The sequence below is a fragment of the Podarcis tiliguerta genome (genome assembly GCF_965153285.1).
Source record: "Podarcis tiliguerta genome assembly, chromosome: 6".
Taxonomy (NCBI): Eukaryota; Metazoa; Chordata; class Lepidosauria; order Squamata; family Lacertidae; genus Podarcis; species Podarcis tiliguerta.
This window is the reverse complement of record NC_139539.1, coordinates 74,666,197-74,666,728: the sequence shown is the minus strand read 5'-3', so window position 1 is coordinate 74,666,728 and position 532 is coordinate 74,666,197.

The following is a 532-nucleotide window of genomic DNA, read 5'->3' as shown; positions in this document are numbered from 1 at the left end:
TTTATCTATAAATTTTGACTCTTAAGAGAAGATGCAAACATTTAATTTTGTCAACTGACAAAAGCTAAGGGTTGCATGGTATTAAGGCTACAATCCTACAAAGGCTTACATGGGTCTGACTTCTCAACAAATATGACACAGGATTGCGAACGCTCTTAAAAGAGACTGTTGCAGAAAGTCAGCTTCTGCCCATATTCCATGCTATAGAAGACAGGTCACCAACCTTTTTTGGACTAGTGGGCACATTTCCAACTTTGAGAGTGCTGGGGCTGCCATGGGGTGGGGACATGGCAAAACACAATATGAAAGAGCTACTTCTAGCAACTTTGTTACCCTGGGAAGACAGCTATATCCTGTTGGTCCTGATTGTGGGAGATCAATACAACACTGATTTTTACCTTCATGCATTGTGACCTGTTGCTAATAGCAACAGCATGCATTCCTCAGTACCAGGAAAAGTATACAAGGGAGGCATAACACACTCATTCTCACTTCACAGAAATTGCTTTGTAGGTACCTGCACATTTTGCCC